General features: G+C 39.4%; 1 long non-coding RNA gene across 1 annotated transcript; it reads left to right on the forward strand.

The window, feature by feature from the left end:
* Nucleotides 1-451: 451 nt before the first annotated feature.
* On the forward strand, nucleotides 452-11,186 carry LOC113747152 (uncharacterized). The gene is made up of 3 exons (XR_003463385.1): nucleotides 452-550; nucleotides 9,248-9,353; nucleotides 9,453-11,186. It is a non-coding gene; the product is annotated as an uncharacterized LOC113747152 (long non-coding RNA).
* Nucleotides 11,187-13,718: the final 2,532 nt, after the last annotated feature.

Below are 13,718 nucleotides of genomic sequence, written 5' to 3' on the forward strand. Positions count from 1 at the left end.
GCTAAATGAGATCATTGAGAATGGACAGATCAGCAGCTCCTCCACTTGTAAGACAGCTGATAAAGGTCATCCAGCATCCAGGTCAACCGCTCACATGACAGACACAAAAACTGACAACATGAATCATCAAAGTCATCAAAGGTCAAAGTGAGGCAGCCTTTTTTTGTTTTGTTCTGCATTAACCTGATTTCCAACCGATATAATCATAATCTGACATTCAGGTCATCCTGAAGCTGCCATCATTATCATCATTGTTGTTGTTTTTTGTCTCAGATCAAAATAATAATAAAAAAATATATATTTAATTAGTTAATGACACATTTGACCCCCTGTGAAGAGAAAACAAACGCTGTGTTATTTCACAGTTTGCCCTTTAACCCCAGACACCATAAGTATCTTGATGAAAAACTGCTATTCAGATTCAGCTCAGCATGTGATGTGTGACTCAGACGCTTATCAGTTCTGCTTTATTAAGGTTATTTCAACAAAGCGTTACACTTGTTTTTTTTAGCTCTTGTTCTTCATCAGCTGATAGCGAAGGATCTGACAGGTGAGTTTCATCCATAAAACTTTTAAACATTTAACCTATTGTCCATTTTGTCTTATAAACACAAACCTTTTTTGTGTGTATCTTGGAAATATAAGACAACATAATCAAGTCAAACAACTACTTCTGTTTTGGTAAACCACTGTTTCCAAGGCTGAAAATGATGTTTCATACTTTCATTTATCTTAGCTCAGCACAGAAAATCCCATATGATTCCTGGGTGATTTTTTTTTTTTTTTTTTACATGTGACAGTCATGCACTACAGTCGCGTGGGAAATATATAGGACATGTTTTAGCTTGAAAGCTGTGGTTTTGGGACATTAAAATCTGACAAAGTGTGATAGCAGTGTGACACATAAACTAACACGGGAATTTTGTCTCTGGAACTACCTAAAAAAATCTCAACTGTAATCTCTGTATGGGCATAATTACTCCTTTGATCAAGCGGCTCACAACATCACAAAATCAGAATTAGCTCCGGCCTCTTTCAGCTAAATGTTTCCCCTTTTTTACTGAGAAGTGTTTTTGTAAGCCTCAAGACAAGCTCTTTTTTCTTTTCTACATTCTACATTTTCTGAAAACTATGTTCTCTGCTTGACAATCAAGACACTGAAAAGCCTCCTACTACAAGTATGTTTGAGCTCCACTCGGCCTGTTGTACTGTAGAATAAGAGCTTGTTGTAGGACAAGGCACCCTGGGTCCTCTCACACGTTTCAATGGGCCACTTTGTGCTGTGTCCATTTCTATGTGGGGGTTGTGTGAAACTCCCCTCATGAGGCTTTATTAGCTCCTAATTCAAAGTCAAGACTTGGTAGAAAAATACAACTGGCGAGAGAAGAAAAAAAATCTCAAAGCTATGAAGTAATACTGCCAATTAAAATGATCCGGATACAGGGATTAAGAGTAAAGATCACAGATAAGATGTAGGATGATTTGCTGAGACATGCATATGATATTTTCATTCTCTGTCCTTGTTTCTCTTCCCCTCTTTCTTCTCTTTCACCGTTTCTCTTTCTGCTCCCCACAAACCCAAACAAACATTAGCGCTGGAGAGAGATTCCAGACCACGCCGACTGATAAGAGGGGATTTCCCACGCATGTGGATCATTTGACACACATATGCACACACACACACACACACGCACGCACACACACACACACACACACACACACACACACACACACACACACACACACACACACACACACAAAAGAGTCACAGAGAGAGCCAAGTTTCACCATGACACACAAGTTCAGCCTCAGATGAGAAGCTTATGTTAAGACTCGAAGTTCAGTAAAGATTTATTCCCGCATTAGCTTTAATTTTTGGAAAACATGAAGGGAAAATGTTTGATTTACAGCACGGGAAGTACCTGCGATGTGATTCCCCTACAAACACAGGTAGTTAGAGAAAAGAAAGAAGACTTGTTTATGAGAGAGAATTTCTGTCGATCAAAATCCCCATTTTTCTGTGAATTTACATAAAAAGATAGATGTGGTAGTGACTCTCTTTTCTAGTTTAAAGATAAACCAACATGATTAATGTATATTAATAATGCTCAGCAACGAATAGCATGACTTATGACAGTACTTATAGGGCACATTTTAAGACCTTGTTACAGTATTGTAAACACACTAGGGGCAGACAGGATGGCACACTGCTTTACTGTCTCCAAATAAAACCCCAAGGCAAGCTGACAACAATGCACATAAAGAGATAAGAAGAATTTAATCTAATCCAGGAGGAATGAAGGGGAAAAACCCACAACTTGACTGACGGACTGACTGGAAGCAAACTCAGCGAGCTGTGATAATGGGATTATTGTGCTATATTTCAAGCTGTCCTGTGCCGACAGCTAGATTAGTTGTATGACTTTGTTTACTACAGAAGAGGTCTTGGACCCCGTGAGTCCCTAGAGCTGAAACCATGATGAATGATTTTTCTGTCATCCGCCCATTTTGGAGCCCATCCCGGGCTTGTTTGAGAAACAGGATACTGTAGATGGTGGCAGTTAACCACTATAGGAACCATATGTTGTATAAGTTAATTTGTTTAGTTTATAGTTAAATTGCAAGCAATTTATCATGGCAGTGGAACAACTGACATCTAATTAATTCCATTCATATAAGATAACATGTTAAAGAGTTCTTTAAAGGATCAGTGTGTATGATTTTGTTGCATCTAGTGGTCTTCAACCCCCATGCCTCACCCTCTTCTTCATACCACGAAGGAGAAACAACAGTATCGGTAAATTGACTGTATTTATACAGGGCCTTTCTAGTTCTTCTGGCCACTCAAGGCACTTTTAAACCACACATGACATTCATAAACGTGAAGGCACTGGCTACCATGCAAGGTGCCAACTGCTCATCAGAAGACAGCTTATTCATTCACACAATGATAGTGTAGCATTCAGGGGCAATTTGGTACAGAGTTCAGTATGTTGCCCGAGGACACTTCAACATGTAGACTAAGGCCTTTTTATTTATTAGCTATCATTGGCCTCCATAAGTTACTGGTGATACAGGCTAAGTAGGATTGTATAAACAAGCCTGTGACTGTGCATTTTATAGGAAGCATTGTTGTCAGATGGATGAGTCTGGTTGAAGCTAAATCCAATTGTTGAATATTCTGGAGACAATTCTCAAACAATTACACTCACTAAAAGCGATCATCTTTAGAATCAATATTCATGACCATCTCATAGTCGGACCACAGAGAACAAATGTCTGTATGTTCTTTGAATGGTAATTCATTGAAATGCCAACAGGTGAAGGTATTTTTTTTCCTGTGCGCTTATAGTTTCTGTAACTTATTTGACTTTATTTTTAACGGCACAAATGAAACAGGGAAATTCTGCGAGGAGGAACTAGATAAGTCACTTTGTCATTTAATAGTACGGTAAACAGTTGTCATAAAAAAAGTGAGTGTGGAGGAGGGATAACAATAGTTCTTTTAGTCAGCAAAACACCCAGCTACCCAACTCTGGAGCTCCCCACCACAGCCTCCTATGCTTTTCACAATGGCCTTTGATGTATTTCAATAAACTGCGGGGCTGTCCCATGGGTGCCACCTTCATCAGAACAACCCACTGTGTATATTCATAATCAGTCTTTCAATAAGAGGATCCTAGATAACCTCACTTCTGAACTGTGCATGTTTGTGAAGGTGTGTGCGTGTTGGTATGTGGGTGAAAGTGAAGTGAGAAGTACTTTATCTAGAAAGACCCAAAGGTTTCTCTGCTAGACGTTAAGGGGTTTACCTCTTTTCCTGTAATCTTTTGAGGGTTTACCAGTGTGCAATACCCTGTTCAAACGAAAACAGTGGGCTGGAAGGAGAAATACTGCAAGATCATGGTAGGAAATAACATTAAAAGGACCACCAGAACTGAGAAACATCTCTAGAGGCAATCGAAACAACTCATAACATGATTTATCTGAGCGTTAGCTGTCTGTAAACAGCCGTTTATGATGGCTGAAAGATAAGTTCGGTATTTATTGCTGTAAATGTCTGCTGATATTTTTCTCTCATTAAACTTTATTAGTCTGTTTTCATCTGCTCCGATTATACCTTACATGGGTATAATATAATAATATATAATATAATAATATAACATCTTGTGAAAACTTCATGTTATTTTTTTCAATTATGGTCAAATCTATGTAGGTTATTTCTGTTTCTGAGCTTACACTGTACATGTATTCAACACACTCTTCACTTTATATAGAGACCTTTCTCATATTACAGAAATTCTAAGGAATGAAAAGAGGGAAGTGAAGGGGAAGTCAGTGGGTAAAAGAAAACTGAGCAGCGCAGAAATAACATGAACATTTCAAGGGAAGTCTGAATGTCATTAGACCCAAATTAGCAACCCAGCACAAAAGCTACAAACACTGAAATCATGCTATTCTCTATAAACACCACCACAAACAACAGTAATTCATTGATGCTTTATTTTGTTTAGGCGCTACTTTACTTTATTGAATGAGAGGAACCTCATTTGAACGCTCCCAGATTGACAGAAGGAGGGAAAGCTCCTATAAACTGACTCCCAAGAGTACATTTTAGACTGGCTGTATTTATTTACCTAGAGTTCTGTTCTCACGAGTAACAGATGAATTCAGTAGAAAAGTACCTATGGTCAAAAATAACTAGTCTGTGTGAGCTGTAGCTCGACCATTGTAGACCATTAGACATTACAGAGTAGGGTGTTATGCGGTAATCCATTACATATGAGTATACACATGTGGATAATGACACACTTTCAGACAGACTCTCCTAGAAGACATTCAGTGTTGCACTTATTGACACAAATAGTTTTGTTGGTGATTATCCGACAGCACTTTAGGTGTTTTACAGGTCTTCCTACAGGCCTCATGACAGAAATGAAAAACCTGTGACATCACAACCACTTAATCCCATTCATATGTCAGAACATCATTATTATAAAATAGATTTTAAATGCACAATGATTCAATCAGTAGGTCACAAAAAGACAGCCAAAATATCAACAATTTGTTAATGTTATATGTGGATTGTTCTGACTGCAGCTACTTTTCTGTTGGATTTTTTTGGCCTCCAGCATTCAAAGTTTTGTGGATCTGCACACAAACTATTCAAGCTAGTTTCTACACACAATGGATTATGTAATTATTATCCCATTGTTGTTCACACACCATTTAAAGACAGTGTCATGGTAACTGTTTTGGTAAAATGAAAACTGAAAGGATCATCAGAGTAATTTCCACCTACTTGTTATTCCCCGTCCTTCAATAAATCATGTTAATTATTATTCTTTATTGAGCGTCCACAAAGCTTGGTATTTACGACCACGCGGATATATTTCTCTCGAAAAGAATTACAGCCCTGTAGCCATGAGGTCACTTTTAGGGAGTGTGTATCAGTCTGTGTCAAGCTCTGAAATGTTCTCTTGCACTTTTTTCTGTAAGCACTCAACACTCCCACTCTGCGAGGCTGCAGAAAGTCCAAGATAATCTTTGCTGGGATGAAATCCAGTCCTGCATAAAAGACTTCTGTATTCTGCTCTTCTGTGCATATTTTGTCAGGTCATGAATATTTGTGTTTGTCTTGAATATTCATCTAGGGCTGTTATGTGTGTGTGTGTGTGTGTGTGTGTGTGTGTGTGTGTGTGTGTGTGTGTGTGTGTGTGAGTTTGTCATTAATTAATCTGTTCCCACCAGTCAAGTGACACGTGTGGAATTTATTGCTCCATATAGTTTGAACTCAGTCTGTCTTAATCACATGTAAACCACCCATGAAGTCCTTACTCATACAGTATGACTTGACACTGAAGCACACACACACACACACACACACACACACACACACACACAAACACATGAGCTGTCTGCATTTACAACAGTTGTGTTCCTCCGAGTGTGAGCCAGAGATCACAGACAGATACAGACGTGACAAAAACACATACAAGACTCAGCAACAAACATCTGAGGCTGTTCATATCAGTGCACAAGATTTGCATGCGTGCACTCACGCACACGTGTCAGTTGTTATCGCGTAGGCTAACACATAGTATCACATACTAGATTCTTGCACATGCACTCAGATATGCTCTCACACACACACACACACACACACACACACACACATACATACGTGACATATCTGTATCTACCACAGTGTCACAGTTTCATCTTGCAACGTTTTTCATTCACTGACGTCAACGTTGCACACACAGTGACAAAAACATAATATGCTCCATGAGAATATAAACGACCCTTTCAGAAAAAAATAAAACCCAACAGATTAGTAAATGCGGCCTCTGAATGAGACTAATAATTTGAAGTTATTTCTGGCTGCAGGCGTCTGAATCAGATGTCTGAATCACCGGCAACATTAGTAATCAGTCTAGTGTGCTTGCTGACGGTTGATAAAGAAACAATAGACTACTCATTGTCCTCTTAGTAGGATCGGGGTGTCATCGCTGTACATAGCTTTACTAGTTACTTTAATGAAAACAAAGAAAGAACCAGCTGTAAAAGTATGCAGAGACCTTTAAATCAATGTTCATATTTTTTCAGAAATCTTTGAAAGTCAGTATCAACTCTAAAATTAGCGACACACGTAACACAAATGCATGTCACCTAAATGTCAGTGTCATTTTAGAGCTACTAATTCTCTTCCTTTCACTGTGCAGCCCCCATGTCACAACAAAAATATCTGTGCTCTTTGACTCTCCGCGATTAAGGGCAAGTGTGACATTACAGCCACCTTCCACCCACTGACACACAAACAAACACACACACACACACACACACACACACACAGAAATGAGACATTAGCACATTACAGGATGTGTTGCCACGGCAACGCGACAACCCATAATCACACTGAGTGTGTGTCTTTGGTGAGTCACCCAGTGTTAATCCATATTCACATCCTCTGAGTGCTTCTCAGGCCTACTTTTGTCTTCATGTTTGTAGTCCAGCGTGTTATAATTAATAACCATATTGGAATCATTTGCTTACTTTCATCAATGAATCTATTGGTCAGTATTTGGACACCAGATGTTATTGTTGAATTTCAGCCATTGAGCACATGGCTTACTGTGTGTGTGTGTGCGTGTGTGTGTGTGTGTGTGTGTGTGTGTGTGTGTGTGTGTGTGTGTGTGTGTGTGTGTGTATGTGTGTGTGAGTGAGAGACAGACAGACAGACAGAGAGCTTGGGTAGTTACTTTGTTGAGAAGTGTCCTTAATGTTTTCTACAGTGACCACCTGCTTCTCTCTGGCTCTGCCTCATTCTCGTTGTCTCTCTCTCTCCCTTTCTCTCTCTTGCTGATGGATTTTCCAGAAACTAGGTCCCCCCGTTTCATCCTGAGGATCCTCCTCCTTGCTGAGTTTTCTATAGTCCCAGGTGCAAAGCTAAAAAAAGTAGCATGGTAAATCCTGTTTGTGCAAACAAAAAGTCCCCCTTTTATACATGCATATATTGCTATATTTTACATGTCTGCCTCATACTAATCCTGCTATATTTAAGTCCCAGAGACATTTATGAATTGTATGCTGTTTAATTAATTTACAGGCTAATACAGCACAAAGCTGTATAAACAGGGAAATGATAAATGTTAATAAATGCTAACCGAGACAATACACAAAAGCCTCTTTCATGCTAGACAAAAAACCCCCACTAACATCTGGCTTTTCTCTTCTGTGTGAAAAAGTATCAGCAATCAACAATCAGTGTCACAGGTATTCATTGGCTCCAGCTCCGATCAGCAGTGCACGAGCCAGTTTGAGAAGCAAGAGGAGATAAAGAGACAGGTTACTGGCACCGTAAGAGATATACTACAGTATGAAATACAACAAAAATGTTGCCGTCTGCACAATGTAGGAAGACAGAATCTTCCCAATTATTTTAATATAATATATTGCACAATTCAGCCATAAAGACACAGTAACAGTAGGAGCTATCACTGGAGCTTACAGCTAATTCTGCACTCTGAGCTAAAAGGGAGGTTTACGTCTTGAGATAATGATATAATTTTCCACGCATTACTTTTGTGATTTGTGCAGTTTAAGGCACAAAGACAACTTCTCATAAGCTCTCAGGCTTTTTGGTTATGACGTCATTTGGAAACTCATCTGTAAGATTTGTCATTTACTTGTCATCTATTACAGCCAAAAACCAGAATCCTGTGAATGAGCCTGCATCCATGATCTGCTCAGTGTGCTTTGTCTAATCTTGTTGTTTTATATCTCCCATTTAAATATTTGGAATGCTTAATTATTTAAAAGAATAATTAGTGTAATATTTAAAGTGTTTTTCTTTGAGACTGGACCACCTGAGGTCTTTACAATGCTGTGTACCCCATACTGTTTTATTACAGAAGGAAGGGGGTCTGTGGGTGTGTGTTGCTGGGATTTGTGTTGTCTGTGTGTTTGTATTTAACACTTATTGGGTGAATCATGAGCCCTGGTCTCATGCAGGGCTGATGATCTATGGTGGGCTGGTGTGAACTCTGTACAGCTACTCTCTCATGCTGCTCTACGCATGTGATGCTAGAAGTCTAAAAGGCGGAAACCACATGTTACAGTTATGTTGTAGTTATAAGGGCGTTTATGCCTCTGCACCACTTTTCAGGACAGTGGGGAAAACAGTGAGCAACATCAGCAAAGGGTTAAAAGGAATTCCTCAGCCAAATTTGGGAGTGGGGATTTTAGACTCCAGCTGTGTAGCTGGGTCAGTTGTCTTGTGAATGAATAGCTCTGGAAAATGTCTTTTTTCCTACAGTGTGATGGATGTTTGTTTTGCCACTGAAGGACACAGTGGTGTACGACTGATGCATATAAAACGTGGTATTTTAATTTTGGGGGGGATTTTTTTACTTTTTAGAGAAAACAACCTTGCAATCATAAAAACCTTTGCAAATATACAGTATATATACAGTATATATTTGTGATTATAGTGGACATACTGCACATTATACAAAGCCTATGTATTCTCAATCTTTATTCATGCAGCTTTGGAAAAAAGGTATAGTTGGTTCTCCCTTTAATTTAAAAGAAAATGTCATTATGATTCAGAGCAGCTCCTTTACAAATGGGTGTTAAAATCATCTTATTATACACTGAATATAGAAGTAATTACATGTCATGGAAGAATGTCTGCATTGTGAAAATAAATAACATAAAATTTTCTTTACTCGCTTAACCTGTGCAGGGTCATGGGAACCTATCACAGCATGAACTAGGCAAGATGCAATTGCTTGCCAGGCTGTCAGTCTATCACGGGACAAGAAAATCACAAACATATAAAAAAATATATGGTAAACATGGTCTTTTTTTCCCTTTTTTAATTTTTAATTTTTTTTTTTTACAATTTTTATGTACAGTGCATCCCAAAATGTTTATTCTTTATCCTTCAGCTGCTGCTACCTCCCTGAAGCAGGGAGGTAGCAGCAGAACATAAGTGGAACACTGAACATAAGTGGTAAGTGTTTGTTTGTTTCAAGATTACATAATCCAAACACAGTGACATGTGTTTTCTCTTGAAAATAACCACCTGATTTGTTATCATCAAAAGAAGCCAAGGTGAAGGCAAGGAAACCTTTTTATGATGCAGTACTCTCTCCAGCTCTGTGAAGACGGTTGTGCAAGAGCAAGTTTTGTAAGAGGGGGTGGACGGAGGGGGGAGGGGGCCAATAATAAGGAACATTATGAGTCACACAAAACTGCCCACTGAGAATAAGATGTTCCCACTTGACGCGGATGAACACCCACATCATCTAGAAGTGCTGGTGCAACTTGTCACTGTGCACTGATACTATAAAAGTCCTTAAACTGGTCCAAAAGAGAAGGAGGGGTGGGACAGCATGTACATATCAAAATAAATAAAAACCTATGTGTCAGTTTTTTGTCCAGAGAGGGAGTTTATATAAGTGGAAAAACCATTGGTGCCACAGTATATATAACAGATTTAAAGTGGGGTAGTAGCAGTAGGGTAATTGTTGCACTTAAAGCCAACTTGTGCCCATTTTTAAGTCAAGAGGCTTTGTGCTTGTTGTGAAAAACTAAATATATCACACTGTATATTTTGTGGATTCCTGTGTAAATTATGTTTTCTTTTGTTTCTCTCAGAATGAAAAGAAAAGAAGCTAAACTAATAAAACTGAATCAGACCGAAACCCTTGTATGAAAACAAGAAAAAAGCACGATGAAGAACACTGAATATACTGCAGAAACTGGAAACTGGAAAGCAGATATGAAAGTTTGGGAAATGTATCTGAACATCTGCTGCCTTACGTCTCTACACCCACAGCTTGTTCACAGAAAAAGACAAAAGGAAAAGGAGAATTATGATCCAGTTGCCATAGCAGCTGTAAGTTGGTCAGTAGGATGCGAGTGTGTGTGCAGCATGACTCTACATAATGCATCCAGACACAAAAGGCGTAGCATTGTACGTAAAAGTTGCCATGTACTGATGCTTAATCATTGTTTACTTGAGTCATGATTGTGCTCAATGAGTTTGTGCCTTGGGGCACTTTGTACTTTGTAGAAACGCATGACTCATATTGATCGATACTTCTGTTATTTTAGCATGCAGTGAAATCAGAAGGTCAAACACATGGTATCTAGCATAATATATATATTTTGCACCAGAATGCAAAGATTAACATATTGGCTGTAACATTCTTTGCAGAGAAGTTGCATGTTTGCACGTTCATCCCGAGCCAAGGGTGAATTCAGCCGAGATTGTTGCAGCAGCCCACCGACAAGCTATCCTCGCATTCCTCAGATAAAAAACTGACAGAAAATACTAGAACAGAGAACATCTGTTGAAAGAGTCAGCGTGCATATATTTTAGATTTAGAGAACAAAAGAAGTAGTCACAGTACAATGAAGTTCAGCTGATTTCACTGCCGTTGAGGAATGTCTAATTAATCTCAAACCTGCCCTGGCGTTAGTAAAGGTTAATTCGTTGAATGAATGTATCACCAATTGTTTTATATTCTATAACTCTGTTAGATATGCTTGAGTGATCAAGTCATTCCTCAAATGATGACCCTAATGAAGCACAAAGCTTAACTTTTATTTCTTAATTGTTCTTCACACATCATAACTGCATTTAGAAATTCACTGTAACTCTGTCTTACCATGTGTTTGTATCTACCCCCTCATTATAGACATTAACCTCTTTATTTTTGTATTGAACCTGCGATAACTGGCTACATGGTGGCAAGTTGTGACACTGATGTAAAGTTTATATAGCAAATCTGTTAGCAAACACTTGCTTGTTTACACATCGAATAGACCGGGGAGAAACATTAGCATTTGGAGTCATGTTTCTGGCCGCTTACTGAATGTAAGTGTACAGTGGTCCCTCGTTTATCGTGGGGGATACGTTCTAAAAATAACCCGCAATAAACGAAATCTGCGAAGTAAGTTTTACAATTATTATACATGTTTTAAGGCCGTAAAACCCCTAACCACACACTTTTATACTGTACACCTTTTTACACGCATTTTGTACAGTACTCCCTTAGTTAATCAGGACGCAGAACACGTGCGGTTCTCCCTTAGCCAATTTAGGATGCCGAACACAATGCACGTTCATACTGTACAGTACGCTGTAAAAAAAAGCATGCAAAATTACACTAAAAAAATCCACAAAACAGCGAGTCCGCGAAAAGTGAACCGCGTTATAGCGAGGGACGACTGTATATATTCACTCTCTGCTTGATCTGTTTTTGGTCTCCACCACCTCCTGTTTAGTTTGTAAATGCTGTTTTACAAAGCTAGTCACTAACGGTTGCGTGGTAGGTTTTTAGAGCTTTTGTGCAGAAAACAGCTGCCAGCTGCAGCTGAAGACAACATAACAAGAGCAGTGATGTGCTGAAGCTATAAAGCTCTGTAAAGCTGTGGGCTGATTCTTTGTTATTATGGAAATATTGCTGCTTTAAGTAATTTGCATTCCAAATGTTAATTTAATAACACATTTTGAGTTCCGTTCACAAAACATATGTTAATTTAGCAAAAACCATGAAGTCCATCCCGATCAATAGTCTGGGAGAGTCACAGACATGTAATCAATACAATCTCCAGATGAAGTACGTCACACATCTATTGTCTGAGCAGATATATGCAGGATGAAAATTAGATGAGTCGTGACTGCCAATATGCATTCCTTTACTGGAAACAGTACAGCAGTGTTTCTAAACAGTCCTGAGTGTAGTGTGCTTACATCACTGAATGAGCTGGTATTGAGGCAGAGGGCCTTCACATTGTTGAGTGAATAGTGAATATATTCCCACAGAGCATCCTTGCTTTTGTGAATATGTGCATATTTTCTTGTCTTGGGGGTGCAGTCAGACCAAATATGCTATGCATTTTCATGCAATGACGTAAACTGAGATCAGCATTTCTTCACACCAAGGTCAATGAAATCTAATTGAATATTTGCGCAGGTCCTGAAAAGTGCTGAAAACTGATAGTACACTTGTGAAGACAGGCTTGCCTATAAGGGAAGAGAGTAAGAAGGAATGCATGAATGATGTAGTATGACAAGTATGACAGTGTACATCGTGCCTCTTTCAGCAGAGGGGACCCGATGTGCCAACGAGTGAGAGTCAGAGAGAGGAGAGACATATAATAGTTTCCTTTACAGGGAGCCAGCCGACCATCCATGCATTCAGACACAGACAGGCAGTTCCCATAGGTACTCCTCTAGTGAATAAAAATCAGAGGCCAGGGTGCACAATTTTCTCTCTCATCCATTCCTCCCTGTGTCTCTCTTCTCCCTCCTCTCTCTGATTTGCTTCCTGTCTCTTTTTTTTTCTTTGTCTGCATGTCTCCTGCAATCTACTGCCTTCATCATCATCATCGCTTCTTTCTTTCATTCACGGACCTCCACACTCTCTCTCCTTTCTCTGTCCCTCCCTCATTCCTACTTCAAACCAAGCTGGGAATAGAGCGCTGTCTCTTGGACTAGTGGCAGCAGCAGAATACCAAATAGAGGGCAAGATGTGGAGACAGAAAAAGAGAGGAAGAGGGAGAGAGGGAGAGAGAGAGAGCAGCGCAATGATGTCACAGCTCAGACGTGATCTGCCTACATAAGAGGGTTACCACCACACCTGTCATCCTCGCCATCATCATCCTCCGATCAGTGTGTTCTCAATGGGTTTGATTCATTCATACTTGTATAATTCATTAGATCCCTTGCAAGGTAATACCTTGCAGAGAATAAACATGAATGGGAACAGTTAACAGGGAGGGGAAGTTGTACTGTACACTATGCTGCAGTCAGTCGATTTACAGTGGACTCTAATGCATTTCAAAGTCTCAAGATCTAAACATAGTTCCTGTTACCTCAGAGTTTTAAATGTCAGATACAGACATTTGTGAACTATTACCAGACTTCCTTCGCTTTCTCTCATCCTTAAAAGCTTCCGGTCTGTCTGCTCATACATTTATTGTGCATCCTTTTGCACATGCACGTACACAGAGATGGATGACCTGTCTGCCACTCAAGTAGCTGTCCTTGTTCTCCGGATGGACCAGAATGCGTTGCTTTTACGCCAAAACTCTGACACAGTCACAGTCTAAATATTTCATATCTTTAATAAAACAAACCCTGCTTCGTCTCTTTGCTTTTGGTCACTCCCTGCGAGAAGAGTGACTCATCCCAAGTCTGT

Source organism: Larimichthys crocea, chromosome XII (assembly GCF_000972845.2).
Source record: "Larimichthys crocea isolate SSNF chromosome XII, L_crocea_2.0, whole genome shotgun sequence".
NCBI classification, from domain to species: domain Eukaryota; kingdom Metazoa; phylum Chordata; class Actinopteri; family Sciaenidae; genus Larimichthys; species Larimichthys crocea.